General features: G+C 34.7%; 2 long non-coding RNA genes across 3 annotated transcripts in view; one reads left to right on the top strand and one right to left on the bottom strand.

Moving 5' to 3' along the window:
- The window catches only part of LOC147831221 (uncharacterized), a 113,881-nt gene that overhangs the window by 7,810 nt on the left and 91,150 nt on the right, over nt 1–14,921 (top strand). The window contains exon 2 of the long non-coding RNA XR_015523206.1: nt 7,067–7,292. This is a non-coding gene — a long non-coding RNA (uncharacterized LOC147831221). The remainder of the gene's footprint in view (nt 1–7,066; nt 7,293–14,921) is intronic.
- On the bottom strand, nt 3,370–8,349 carry LOC110438310 (uncharacterized). Of its 2 annotated transcripts, none has more exons than XR_015523205.1 (3): nt 7,943–8,349; nt 3,856–4,013; nt 3,370–3,785 (listed from the first exon to the last, which is right to left on the bottom strand). It is a non-coding gene; the product is annotated as an uncharacterized LOC110438310 (long non-coding RNA). The 2 variants fall into 2 exon arrangements; XR_015523204.1 differs by having other exon boundaries at nt 8,084–8,349.

Raw genomic sequence — 14,921 nt, 5'->3', positions numbered from 1 at the left:
GCTGAGATGCAGCTTACGCACATACATAATTCATTAAAACATTCACTGGAATTCTATTCATATATTCTATTCTATAAATATGGTGCAAACCCACGGGTATGACCACCTTGCTTGAGTATTCTGAAGGAAGCAAAACCAAAATAACAAACGTCAACGCTAATGCTATCCAGCTATTTCACACCTGCTGTGTTTTGTGCTTTTTTTTCTGATGCGCTAAATGCTAAACAATAGAGGCTAGCTTTGTAAAGCTTGAGGCAAAATACTATTACGCGGGTCTGTGGAAGATGACACATGAAATGAGTTACACGAGGGAAAGGGAATACCTCTCATTCCAAAGTTTGTGTGAGCCGGAAGTCAACGCTGACTTGAGTATTGTGAAATATTTTCAACATCTCTCGTCATCTTGGATTAAGTGTTTGCCAATGAAGGCAGAACAACCTGTTATTCACATGAGATCAACAAACAGCAAACTACAAACATCCAATCAATTTTCCATGGACAAAAAAACAAGTCCTGCTCTATTTTTATCTTTTTTTTTTTTTTTTACTTCATTGCATCTGTTTCATGCTGACATGACGAATATCATCTTATGTAAGCTGTTTAGACAGAACTGTGTGTAGGTATAGTGTGTCCACAGTCAATAAGTCAAAGAGTCTCTTTTTTTTCAGTGATTTTGGCATCTTTAACATACCCACGTGTCAGTACAATTATAAAAGAAGACGCTTTAATCTGGTTGTTAAATCAGTTTTTTTTTTTGTACATGAACACAACGTAGATCCATGCAGCAGATAATAACATATATTCTGTCAAACTTGCCATGCAAAAACAGTGCAAAGTTAAACGCGAGCGCTGTGTGTGTACATGAACTTTGTAACGACATTGTGTGTGACTCATCGTTGCAGAAAGGCTTGAATGAACTCCACAACAAACTCCCATAATAATGCTCTAAATGGGGATCTATTTTTTGTGCAAATTATATTGTTTTAGAGGCACGCACATTGGAAAAATATTATTTGTTAAAAACATGCACTCGTTTTCCACATTAATTGAATACATATAGAGCCTATTTCCTTTACAAATAGTACTGAGAACATTGCATATTAAATTAAAAAAAACAAAATCCCTTACAAAAGATATTCTAATATCATATATAAATCATATATAAAGAGACTATTTACTAAGATATGAAATTGATTATTTATTATTTGTTAGAAAATGAAAAAAAATCCTAATTCAACAATACAATGAATAATATTAATGATTAATATTATTTATTATTATTATTATTATTAAGTTGGATGTTGTTTATTATTATTATTATTTTTTTTGAAAAGTCTACTTTTACAGTTTGCCACATGCAAACCACTGCAGAAATGTTCTAACTAGCAGGCCCATGTCATATACAGTACAGATACTTAATTAATAACCTACTATAAATTAAAAGCATTAACATATGCTATGTTTTTTGTTTCACAAGCTTTGGAGACGTAACATTAATTCCACTTTTAAGTAATAGGTCACCCATAGCTTTTGTCATGAGCCACGGCTGTGTTGAAAATGACATAAATGTTTTCAAAGTGCACTGCTAAGGGAGCACAATTGTAAACATGAAGATCACTAAAACTGAACTGTAAAAATACTTTGAAAGCAAATTACACGTAAGAAAGATGACTTTAATGCTTTGTTTTTTTTCAAATCATTCCAAGTTTAAATGTTAGAATGTTCTAAATGAAAAGGGCATAGGGTGGATAACTAGGAATAAAATTTAGCCAGGAAATATGTTTCTAACTACAGCTCCAAAGGTGTAGTTGCAAGCGTACAAGTTTGTGACGCAGTTTGCGAATGTTCACTGGATTGATGGATTTGGGAAACGGCAAATCTGTAAAGACAGAACTTGTGACCTTAGTGGTGATGAACAGAGATCTTTTAACATATAGTCACCTTAGAATTATGGTTTGACATTTTTGTCAAAATTGAGATATTCACATATTCTTATTAAATGACTCATTTACATTATATGATGTTTTTTATAAGTTGTTTACATTGTAAGACTTTTTATTTAAAAACAAATAAAGGTTTTATCTGCAAAGTCGAAAGTCAGTTAAACTTGTTAAACTTTTAAACAACTCATTAGCTTATTGTCTGTAGTCTTTAAATTTGATATTAAGCCTTGAAGGGCAAATACTTAATTTAATTCACGGGGCATATAATATTAAATATAATTCCTCTAAAGCATATAATTCAATAAATATAACCATATTAATTACATAAAATTAACATCTGCACTGGACAAATTTTTTAGCACAGCTTAACTGGTCTTGGGCTGCAGGGTTATATGGGTGTGCATTTATGGTCTCTGTCATGTTACTGTATAAGAAAACTGTATATTATTTGCTGTATCAAATGCCAAATTTTTGAAGCTCAATATTTCAAAATCATTCAGAATGCAGATAGAACCTTATAATTCCAAGGCAGGGATATTTTAGTCACTGTACTAAAACATGCTGTAAGTTTCAGAACTCAAAACTTACTTGTTTGTCTAAAACAGTTTATATTGAAGCCAGTCAATATGTATGTATGTAAAAGTCTGGCTAAACATCTGCTTCTACATGATTATTTCCCCCTGGCAAGGATAATAAAAATAGACAGTTTCGGAAAGTCTATTTAGGCGAAGTGCAAATACCACAACTTGTTCACAGAAACTATTTACGTGTTCTCAATGTCTGATTGACATAACATTATTGAAGACGCACTTCTGATAACAGGCACAACGACTTAAAAATGCTTCCACACTAAATGCGGAATTATTTGCGTGAGTAAATTACACACAAGCTTTTTTTTTCAACATTTGTTTTGCATAATGACTTATAAAATAATGCTTTTTTTGTTTTTTTGAAACTCGAAAAACAGTTTCAGATTAACAAGTTGCAGAGCCATTTATTGACAATACATAATTAGTAATACACTATATATGCAATGGGGGAAATAATTATTGAACACGTCACCAATTTTCTCAGGCAACATATTTCTAACATATTGAAAATATTTATTTTAAACATATTTATTACCAGATGTTGGTAACAACCAAAGCAATATATGAAAAGAAAACAAGTCTAATTAGTCTACAAATCTGGTGATGTGTAATAAAATTAATGACACAGAATAAAAGTATTGAACACATGAAGGGAGGGAAGGTGTAGAAGGGCGGTGTAGAAGGGAGGTGTAGAATGACATGAAAAGCTCAGACAGTAGCTCAGCAACCCCCTCAGCCCCTCCTTAGTGTAAATGAATATCAGCTGCTTCAGTCCAACATTAGCAGGATGATGAAGATGAAACCAGGGTGGACATTTCAGCAAGACAACAACAGGAAAAAATCTTAAAGCTTTATTTCACTTTTGATTCTTGAAAAAATGTTTGCACAGCATGTTGCACATGCATGGTTACAACCTGGTAAATTTGACAACATACAGCAGTATATTACATTAGTATATAACAGTAAAATAAAAAAAATAAATAAATAAAAATCTATTTAAATACACACATAATGGTAATGTCATGCATAACATTTCTTTATAACGCATTATTTAACACAAGTGCATCCAACAATCAGTTTATACTGTGTTCTGGAGAGTCTGTAGCGGCCATTATCACATGGATGCCTTCGAAAAGTGCTTATTCGCACCTTTATTCCTGCTGGTTTGGCAGCTTTGCTGAACTTCCAGCATGGCTGATCACAGACCGCATTACAAAGCACCATTGGAATCCTGTCCATATCCTTAGTGCATCTGGAAAAACACACATTTCACTCCATGCAGCCATAATTAAAGAATAGTGCTATTATGTGAATCTGCTTACTTGTATGTCCAAGGAGACAGAGATGTAGTGCTGACGTCATAATTTAAAATGGGGTATATGAGATGATTTGAAACACTTAGAAATTCTGCCGCTGTGCAGTTGCATGTGGAGCAGGGGTAACGCTCTGCGCTGGACAGTCCTGTCACCAGCAACACCAACTGAAAAACAAAGCAGATATATATATATATATACACACACACACACACACACACACACACACACACACACACACACACACACACACACATATGACCATTGCCAGGGGGCATTCGTTCTGCCACCTCCCATGACCAAAAGGACCAGAATTGGTCCTTTTAATTATATTATGTAATTTATATATATATGGCCAGTAAAGGTAGATTTTTTGCATGTGTGTAGCTGTATGTTTCTTAAGCTTTATGCATTTTTGTTATTGTTATTAACTTATTACTTTTGCCATATTTTGCTGTTCTCTGTGCATTAAAGTCCCTTCAGGTGTATATACAACAGTTATAATGTTTATTGCCCCAGTATTTTCTTATTTGCATTCCTGATCCTGCTATTTGCATTCTTGTACCACAATGGCCATGGCTTAGTAAATTGGTTCTGCATTTGTTCTTTTTTAGGGCCCTTGTATTTTTATTCTTTCTCCTTTTCTTCATCTTTACTTGTTCAGCTTCAATACAACAATCAAAGTGTTTATTCTGTATCATCAAACTTAGCATAATTCATTTGTCATTCATCAGTTAAATATTTAAAGGGTAGGCATTAGAGCTGCACGATTCTGGCTAAAATGAGAATTTTTTTTGACTAAAATAAAGATCAGGATTTTCTCACAATTCTGTAGATGTAAAATAAAGGTTAATATGAGTGGGCTATTATTATTGTTATTCTCAATGTGGTAAAACAGCAATAGGCTTTGTGTAGGTCTACTGTTGGTTAAAGTGCTAAATTTTGTATAGACTTGGAATGGTGGACTTTAGATTTGTCCTGGTCATTAATGCTGATGATAATTCTGATGTTGAATTATTGTGTTTGAGACATATGCTTACAATCAGGGACGGACTGGGACAAAAATTCAGCCCTGGCACTATAGCCACACCAGCCCACATTACCATACGTACTGTTTGTTTGACATTCTTGCCAGATTTTGATTATCTCCGCGTAACCTTTGATTGAGTCGGCCCCTCTCGAAACTATCACCGATTGGGCCAAATGCTTAACATTTACTATTATTACCATCATCAATGTCATCATAATATTCACATGTTGCACGAGATAAAAGCTGCCTGCATGTAAAAACAATACATATAAAAAATAATAATAAAATAAAAAATAAAAATAAAAAACTGACCGGCCCACATTTTAAAAAAATGGTCCGGCCCTTCTGGCATTTGCCAGAATTGCCAGATGGCCAGTCCGCCCCTGCTTACAATCTGTCATTTTCTGCTTAAAATCTGTCACTGACCTAATTTTCGTGAATACAGAAGACTGGGTGGGTATTTTTGCATTTCGGCGGGTTTTGGATACTTTTTGGGCTGGAATCAGTCAGCTACATCTGGCAACAATGTGTGCGCTTTCTGTTTCATTTTCACTGTTAAGAGTGGTTCACTTCTCACACGGCTTCCAAACGATTTCTCTGTGCCACAAACGGAATGTTATTTACAACTTTATTACCTCTTATTCACAGCATATGCAGGTTCTGTTCACTAGAGTAGACTTAATTCAGAGGTGCGCGCCCACCCTCTCTGTGGTAAAAGACAGTCAGCTCACGTCACGTGTGATTTTACGTTCGCAAATACATCATTACATGAAGACAGAAATGACAATTTTGGGGTAAATTATATCTTATAAATACAGCATGTGACTCTTTCAACACCATTTGGAGGTGTCCACAATGCTGAACAACGTATGTAAAACAATGTGAAGGCTTGTGCAGCCTTCTTTGCTTCTCTCCTGAACTTAACAATATGATTGACAAAACCGAAATGCTGTATTAAGATCGTCTAGGGCAGGGGTGGCCAACCCTGTTCCTAGAGAGCCACCTTCCTGCAGATTTCAGTTGCTACCCATATCAAACACACCTGAACCAATTAATTAGGACCTGAACACCACGTGATAATTACAGGCAGGTGTGTTTGATATGGGTTGCAACTGAAATCTGCAGGAAGGTCGATCTCCAGGAACAGGGTTGGCCACCCCTGGTCTAGGGGGTCGAATCAAGATCTTTTTATGATTAATTGTGCAGCTCTAGTAGGCATAGAAGGTAACTATAACTTTCTCAGTAACTACAGGTATTTACTACACATATACATTTGTGTTAAGAACTTTTTGCTGACCTTTTAATGTTGGTAAAACATTTAAAAGGCAAATTACAACCAGACTTGAAGTGTTTTAATGTATTCCTTTTGATGCACTTTTTTTTACACTCATTATACATTTTATATATGCGATATTCTAGTGATCACTCTAGCGAGTGCCAAGCACAGGACTAAACGCACAGTAGTTTGACAACAGTTTGAACGTCAAGATGAACTTTTGAGACTTTTCTAGCTGAGAAAGCAGTGGTTTAGATTGCAAATATGCAGTTTATTTATAGGGACAGTGTCTATTTCAAAATGTGTTTTGATGATTTGCGATGAGACTTCCAGCATGTCATTACCAGCATCTTTACCTCCTCTGATGACTCGACCCATACTTATTCAGGAGTCTGATGGGTGTCTGATAGTAGTTGGTTGTGAAATGTAATTTGTTAAGGTTATGTTATTACTAAGACATTGCAATATTACGAATACTAGTTCTGAAGTGACGTTTTTTAATTAACAAAGGATTCTGCTCTTTAGATGGTCAGCTGCAGATTTAAATACATGGCAGAAGAAAGTAGTTCCCCAAAAAAAGGGAATTTGATTAGATTTGTTATATACATGACTATGCTGTCGAACTGTTGCACATATATATGTAATCTTATTTTATTTCATATTAGCATAGCATAGTTATAAATGCAGTTCTGTTTAAAGATCTGAAGAGTAGGCAATACAAAAGTTTTATTCGTAACTTTTAATTTTATTTACATATCTACATTACGCTGTTGAACTGTTTTATAAAAGCAATATCACACTCGCTGATACTCCTTGTGATAGAAGTAGGCTATTCATTCATTCATTTTCTTGTCGGCTTAGTCCCTTTATTAATCCGGGGTTAATAACTTATCCAGCTAGTTTTTACGCAGCAGATACCCTTCCAGCCGCAACCCATCTCTGGGAAACATCCACACACACAATCACACACACACTCCGGACAATTTAGTCTACCCAATTCACCTCTACCGCATGTCTTTGGACTGTGGGGGAAACCGGAGCACCCGAAGGTATCCCATGCAAACGCAGAGAGAACATGCAAACTCCACACAGAAACGCCAACTGAGTCGAGGCTCGAACCAGCGACCTTCTTGCTGTGAGGTGACAGCACTACCTACTGCACCACTGCTTCGCCCAAAAGTAGGCTATATACAATTTTTTTATACAACCCCCCTCCAAAAACAAAAAAAAACTAGATATATCCCAAAGATTGTTTAACAGAGCATGGAAATTTTCACAGTATGTCTGATATTATTTTTTCTTCTGAAAAAGTCTTATTGGTTTTATTTCAGCAAGAATAAAAGGAGTTTTTAATAAATAAAAAAAACTATTTTAAGGTCAACATTATTAGACCCTTTAAGCTATATATATATATATATATATATATATATATATATATATATATATATATATATATATATATATATATATTTTTTTTTTTCATTATTCTACAGAACAAACCATTGCTATACAATAACTTGCCTAATTACCCTATCTTGCATAGTTAACCTAATTAACAGTTAAGCCTTTAAATATCACTTTAAGCTGTATAGAAGTGTCTTGAAAAATTTCTAGTCAATTATTATGTAGCTACTGTCATTATAGTAATGAGTTATACAATTATTATGTTTAGAAATGTGTTCAAAATAAACACAACAATATACAGTTTTTTATTTTTATTTTATTTTACTCATTCTTTTGCATAGGTCCAGCAGTAGTAAAACAAAACAAAAAAAAGTCATGTAACTCACCAGACATACAAGCATCATTATGAGCTCAGTTTAAACCTCCTCAGTGCACTAGAAGTATCATCAGATAAATAAACCAATTTGTCTCTCCTTCTGAGATTTTTTTATATGATCCGACCCATCTAAATGACGTGGTCCACTTACGTGTTTCCCAAATAAATTTACATGCGGGTTCCCTGTTGTAGTTTCCAGCATGTTTATTCTGCATTGCCTTCGGCATTGTGAGCGAGCGACTGCGACACTCAGTCATTAATTAATAACGACGCATTAAAGGGCAAAAGGTAAACAGCGTCATCAGGTATTCGCTCACGGTGTTTGATGTGAAATTGGAAAGGTCAGTCGTGAACAAATAGAGCAACGAAATAGTCTACGTGTCCCACGTGCAACTAAACAAGCCTGTGAGAAATACAAAAGTTGCGGAGGGCCCATGGACCACTAGAGGGCCCCATTGCTCTTTAAGATGACATGACCAGGGGCAGTTGAATTTTTGTTTTGCTTTCAGGGTTGCCAAACCCACTCACAACCTCCAGTCTATGTTCACAACATGCACATCTTTAAAATGCTCTTTCTTTTTAATTAAGTTGCGTTTGTTTTATTTCAAGAAACTTTATAAAAGCGTACAGAATACAATTAAAGAATACAATTGTTTTATCCACATATAAAAAAGAACAAAGAACAAAATGGATCACATTTTTTCAAGCCCCCTTAAAGCACATTCCCGACACCCTCCCTTTCGTTTTTTCTCCCAGAAAACTCCCATAATTTCCAGATTTTCCATTTGACTTGCTTAGTTTTAAATAACAACAGTACATTAAAATGACATCTCATATTATTATTGGAAAAGTGAAATAAACAAATAAATACAATACAGTGATGATACACTGTGTGGAAAAAAAAATCAAATGACAAATGTTTTAGCTTTCAATTTTACAAAAAAAATAAATAAATAAATGGACATATCAATTAGCCTACATCACAGTATTTTGGTAAAAGTGCATTTCAGGGGTAAATATTGTGCAAACTCCTTAACTGCACCCCTCATTTTACTATGAAATGGGTTCTCTGCACAGCTAGAGTTTTAGAGCCAACGATAAACTTCCCGGTGAAAGCTTAATGCGACTATTTTCAAGTTGTTTTTACAGAATCAATGTTGTAATGTAATTAAATATGTTCAGTTTAAAAGACTTAAGCATTCATTCAGTTGTTCAAGCATGAAATGAGATGAAAGACCGTTGTAACCACTAGTGCCATTAGTAGCAACAGGCTAGCGCAGAAATTCCATTGAAAATACTGGGGGTAAAAAAAACTGTTCTATTTTAGATTGCGTTGTATATTTGGTTCCAGTGTTTTAGCATGACCCAAGGAAGAAGTTGAGACCAAAATAAATAATTTTTACCACAATAAACATATGCAGTCTAAAGTTATTAGCACATTTTTGATTAATTGTTGATGTTAGTGAGCGGTTTATAACTTGTGACCACTAGGTGGCGCTGTTACCAAATGTATGTGTTAAAAAACAACATTAAATCAAGCATGTCTTATGGTGCAAAAGCAAATTTACATGACTTTACTTTGACAAGGAATGAATGCAGACTTCTGGAAAGGGGGAGGCATGACACAATAACCATTTTATCTCAGTTGTTGTTTATAGTAATAATCGTGGAGACCAAAATCAAAACAAACTTTTTATTAATTGCACGTTACTGTTATGGTGGACTTGTAGCGACCTTGACTTAATGTGACTGACACTTTTTTTTTATTTGTAGCACCTTATGTCCATGTTTCACTGCAGTGAGCCTAACTATAAAATTTCGACAAAGCATATTTTATTTTGGAGGCGATTAAATTATTGGTGAGGACATTTTAATTATCTGTGGAAATTGGTGGGGACATGTCCCCTCTGTCCATGCTCTTCACCCTTGCCTCAGCCAGGTCAGAAAAAGTACCATAAAAAGTAATTAAGTAATGCAAGTTACTTTTTTGGCGAATAACTTTCTCCATAATTCTCCAAATACTTTCTAAACTTTCCCCAACATTGTTAAGCATAGCACCCTATATTCAGTTTTATTTTTTTACAGCCTAAATTTTTTTATACATATTTTTTATGGCAATCATGCAAATTAGGATATCAAGTGCATTTTCTAAAAGATCCAATCGATAAATGATCTAATAAAACTGGCCTTGTTTTAAAAAAAAGTAACTTTTTTATTTTTATTTTGTCTTCCTGCTTATAAGGGCTGTCTCGATTGCACAACTCTTCTAGTTGGCTGCCTGAAAAGTCCCTTAAAAGGAAAGTTCACCCTACATCTGACCTGAGATTAAGTAAATGAACAAATTGTTTATTGCAATGGATCTCAAACTTTTTTCACCAAGAACCACCTCAGAAACAAAACTGAAATACAGTAGTGTCGTGGGCCCAGGAAAGAAGCTCTGTACATTTAAAAATGTGGCAGATTAATTCATATCATTAAGAATATTTATTATTATCAGCCACTTTAAATATTATAAATACTTTGAACATTAACACTGTATTGTGCTTATATGTAAAAAACAAACAAACAAAATAAAACGTCAACGTTTATATTGAAATGTGCTTTTAAAAGGTAAAAATGGTAGGCTGCTGTTCTTAAAAATAATAATAATAAAAAAGTCCTGTACTTAAATGTAAAGTATTAACATATAGTAGCCTATTTATCTGGTAATGCTGCTTGGACCTCATAAATAAAGACTATATACAAATCATTTTTGATCATTTTTTGAGATACATGTAGCATGTACAATATTACATATTTGATTCCTCCGCGTACAACTAAGGAAGCCCACGTACCACTAGTGGTACGGATACCACAGTTTGAGAACCACTGGTTTATTGAATGAAAAGATAGATTATTATTTTTGCCCCTAATTTAACTATCTTACCAATATCAGAGGCAAGTTGCAAATGGAGCTTTGCTTTGCATATTCAGCCTTAGAAAAACATAGTGTGCAAACCACATGCAAATACACACTGCGTTAAATCTCACCTCTGATTCAATCGAACCATAATATTTATTGATGAACAATGTATATAGATTTTTGAAAAGGGCCATTAAGCCTGTTTGTAACAAGATTTGAAACTCTTAGAAGTTTTGAAGGTCAAGGGAAGACGGAAGCAGTATCCGGCCAACATTTAAACAAGATTAATCCTAAAATAAAGACAAAACAAAGAGGTAATGGTAGTCCCTTATGGACAGAGATGGATTATGCACTGAGCCAGTCCCAGGGCCCTTTACCCTGGGGGCTTGCACCATCCAGTTTGGTACGCAAAACCCAACAGCAATAAAAACAAAGGTTTGTTTAGGATTAATATATGAGTTCCAAATAAAATATACAAAACCTCATGGATCTTCATGATGGCTATTTCATTTGGGCTCTGAAATGCCTGCATGATGGTGTCCTGCTTTAAATCAGATTTACTTTAAGCAGTTTTTGAGCTTAAGTACTGTTTAGCAGAATGAGATTTTTTCCCATGTAATTTTTTTAACACAAAGGTGATTTGATTGGGTGAGAGAAGATGGTTCAGTGCAAATGTATTAAATCTGCACACATGTACAAAAATTATGATTCGGTTGAAAAGTTACTTTTAAAATGCATTTCACTACATATTTTAAAATTCATTAACAAGTTTAAATTAGTTCAAAATTTGGATGTCAAAAACACAGTCACTGCTGGAAAGTGGTAAAATATTAAGAAGATGCTGAAAACTGAAGACAATTTTTGAAGAACTAGTATGAGCAGGGTACTGATGAACTACTCAGAAACAGTTGAGGATGTTCATATAATAAATTCTAAATAGAATAACAATTGGCATTTTACAGCACGGCGACGCAGTGGCACAGTAGGTTGTGCTGTCGCCTCACAGCAAGGTCGCTGGGTCGCTAGCTCGGCTCGGCTCGGCTCGGCTCAGTTGCTGTGTCTGTGTGGAGTTTGCATGTTCTCCCTGCGTTTGCGTGGGTTTCCACCAGGTGCTCCGGTTTTCCCCAAAGTCCAAAGACATGTGGTACAGGTGAATTGGGTAGGCTAAATTGTCCCTAGTGTATGAGTGTGAGATTGAATGAGTGTGTGGATGTTTCCCAGAGATGGGTTGCGGCTGGAAGGGCATTCTCTGTGATTAATAAAGGGACTAAGCTGACAAGAAAATGAATGATTAAATAATTTTACAGCATCCCAGTGGCAATTTGGGGAACATACCATGACAAAGGCCTTCGTATATTAAAAAAAAAATGAAAGAATGAACTAAAACCTTAACATTTTAAACAAAATCTGGACAAAACAAAGTTATATTTAAGATTGTTTGGGCAGTTCGAAACATCTCAGTAAATTGAACTTTTTAGGGGAGTTTGTTTTGGCTTCTAAACACCTCGAAGCATAAATAATTGACAGAAAAAAATTCAACATATTAAAAGAAATCTGTTCCAAAAACAAGAATCTTCCAACAAAAAGTGATCAAAATTTGTGTCTGACTTTTTTTGGTGTACCTACAGTCTCTACCCTGCCTTTATGACACATTTACAATCCCACCTACTGCAGCCCTTACAGAGTTCACACTCATACACTACGGACAATTGGCAGGCACTTTTTTCCAGGGGTTTTAGTACAGATATTACATCATCGGGTGGGCCTGGCCTATCTGTTAATTTGCATAGGTCACGGATCATGCGCAGATTGTGAAAACAGCCATAATCGCAGGGGTTTCGTGTCCAGTTTTATATGCAGTACAAAATAGCTGTCCTGATCGCAGGTGTTTCATGTGAAGTCAGTGTATGTTATATTAAACAAATTAACTTAAGATACCTCTCAGATTACATTAATACTGTTATAACTTAAGATACCTGTCCCGATCCCAGGGCTTTTGTGTCAAATACTTTATATATCATATACAGTAACATCAGATACCTGTCCTGATCTCAGGTGTTTCATGTATGATCACTTTTATATATATTAACATCAGATACCTGTCCTGATGCCAGGGGTTTCATATATGATCACGTTTATATACAGTAACATCAGATACATGTCCTGATCCCAGGTGTTTCATGTATGATCACTTTTATATACAGTAACATCAGATACCTGTCCTGATCCCAGGTGTTTCATGTATGATCACTTTTATATACAGTAACGTCAGATACCTGTCCTGATCCCAGGTGTTTCATGTATGATCACTTTTATATACAGTAACATCAGATACCTGTCCTGATCCCAGGTGTTTCATATATGATCACGTTTATATACAGTAACATCAGATACCTGTCCTGATCCCAGGTGTTTCATGTATGATCACTTTTATATTATATACAGTAACATCAGATACCTGTCCTGATCTCAGGTGTTTCATGTTTGATCACTTTTATATTATATACAGTAACATCAGATACCTGTCCTGATCCCAGGTGTTTCATGTTTGATCACTTTTATATACAGTAACATCAGATACCTGTCCTGATCCCAGGTGTTTCATGTTTGATCACTTTTATATTATATACAGTAACATCAGATACCTGTCCTGATCTCAGGTGTTTCATGTATGATCACTTTTATATACAGTAACATCAGATACCTGTCCTGATCTCAGGTGTTTCATGTATGATCACTTTTATATTAGTTAACATTAGATACATGCCCTGATCCCAGGTGTTTCATGTATGATCACTTTTATATTATATTCAGTAAAATCAGATACCTGTCCTGATCCCAGGTTTTTCATGTATGATCACTTTTATACAGTAACATCAGATACCTGTCCTGATCTCAGGTGTTTCATGTATGATCACTTTTATATACAGTAACATCAGATGTCCTGATCCCAGGGGTTTCATGTATGATCACTTTTATATTAGTTAACATCATATACCTGTCCTGATCTCAGTTGTTTTAAATAAAATAGAAAATAAATATGAGACTTTAAATAAAAATAGAAAATAAATATGAGTTATGTTAATTAACTAAGATCGAGAAAGAAAAATTAACCACGATTTATTACAGAAAATGTGGTATTTATTTGTTTAAACATGACTGAATACCATATTTTAAACTACAAAAACACGGTTATTCTTACCACAACCATTATTATTTGGTTTAAAATGGAAGTACAAAAACCCAGAGACAGTAAAACGGAGTAAAATGAGGTCAGCTGTTTTTGCTGTTTTTGTTTCCCAAACACCGACCGAGCCAGGCCTATTTTACGTCGTGGTAATGAAACCCCTGGAATTTAGTGCATGCCACGGACAATTTAGCCTACCCAATTCACCTGCACCACGTCTTTGGACTGTAGGGGAAACCGGAGCACCCAGAGGAAACCCACGCAAACACAGGGAGAACATGCAAACTCCACACAGAAATGCCAACTAAACCTATTTTTGTGAAATCATAATCAAAAGAATTGCTGGATATTTTATGAAATAAATATATTTTATAATATTTACAAAATTTAATTTGACAAAAATCAACAGACATTTTGTTTAAATAAATAAATAAATAAATAAATAAATAAATAAATAAAACTTAAATAAATGCATTTAAAAGCTTCTAGCATTTTCATTATTGAAATAAGATTTTTAATTAAATCTTCCAAACTGGATGTTTCAGCTTTCCTTGCAGGCCACAGATTGTTGAGCTGTTGTTTTGCTCTCCAGCTGATCTTGTTTGTGTGATGGCAATTTTTTTTATTTTTCTGAGAATCACTGAGGACTTTTGCTGAGGACACAGGAGTGACGAGAGAGAGTGTTTCTACCTAATACAAAAACCCACAAACTTCTAGACAAATCCACTGAAGCACTGCTGTTGTTACACTGCTGGACTGCACATTATGCTCTGTTAAAATAGTTGGGTTAAAAATACCCTAACATATAACCCAACTATAGGTTATTATAGCAACAACAAGGTTATTATTTTAAACCAATGCATTGGGTTTTATAGTTTAACCCAATGCATCGGTTTATTT

The sequence above is a fragment of the Danio rerio genome, chromosome 23 (genome assembly GCF_052040795.2).
Source record: "Danio rerio strain M-AB ecotype USA chromosome 23, GRCz13ab, whole genome shotgun sequence".
Classification (NCBI taxonomy): domain Eukaryota; kingdom Metazoa; phylum Chordata; class Actinopteri; order Cypriniformes; family Danionidae; genus Danio; species Danio rerio.
The sequence above is the reverse complement of the archived record's forward strand: the minus strand, read 5'-3'. Positions and strand labels throughout refer to the sequence as shown.